Here is a 958-nt window from a genome sequence, read left to right as displayed (position 1 = left end):
TATGAAGGTGACCATCTATGAACCTCTGAAGCTTTTTTGGACCGTACTAGTGTTGCCATAGATGATCATGTTAACAGTCGACCAAACAGCGATTGTTTTTCTGATTAGTCGACTAATCGGGTTATAGACAAACTGGATGTAAAGCACAAATCTTAACCATCATTAGCTTTAAACTAACTAGATATATAACATTACCTGTGAGAATGTGTGAATGCTGGAAGCTGAATTTGGCTGCTGAAGATGCTGAAACTGATAGATAAAAATGCTGAAAACGGTGAAGCTGAAAGCCAAATAAATATTAGCTAAACTCCAAAACAGCCTAAATACCTTCATAAATGCCAAAATAGTCCAAAAAGCTGCAGAATGTCATAACTTTAAAACACTCTGACCAGATTATATAAAGAACGACTAATCAGTTATCAAATTAATCGTTGACTATTTTAACAGTTGATTAGTCGTCTAATCGTGGCGGCCCGGGACTGAACCAGGACACCGGAGGACCCCCCCCCCCGTACAAGGAGAACCACCTCCACTCAAAGACCCACCTGGGATTCGAACCAGGACTTTGTGCGGCTGTGGTGCAGTGGTAGGGCGGTCGACTCCTGATCGGAAGATTGTGGGTTCGATTCCCACCTTTCCCGCCCATGTGTCGAAGTGTCCTTGGGCAAGACACTGAACTGAATTGCCTCTGGTGGGAGCCAGTGTTTGGCAGTGGAGCCACCACCAGTGTGTGAATGGGTTAATGTGTGAATGGGTCTGTGACTGTGAAGCGCTTTGGGCCCTCGGAGGAGGGTAGAAAGCGCTATTTTACATTTCCCTGTGACACGAGTGCTGACCACTCCACCATTATGCAGCCTCTGGACTGAAGCTGATTTTAGGAATGAATTCTAATCCTGATCACCGTTGCAGAACAACAACGAACGCCAGCGTTCCTTCATCAAAAGTTGCCCCCCCAGCC

This window comes from Oryzias melastigma, linkage group LG11, assembly GCF_002922805.2.
Source record: "Oryzias melastigma strain HK-1 linkage group LG11, ASM292280v2, whole genome shotgun sequence".
Lineage (NCBI taxonomy): Eukaryota > Metazoa > Chordata > Actinopteri > Beloniformes > Adrianichthyidae > Oryzias > Oryzias melastigma.
This window is presented reverse-complemented; position numbering follows the sequence as displayed.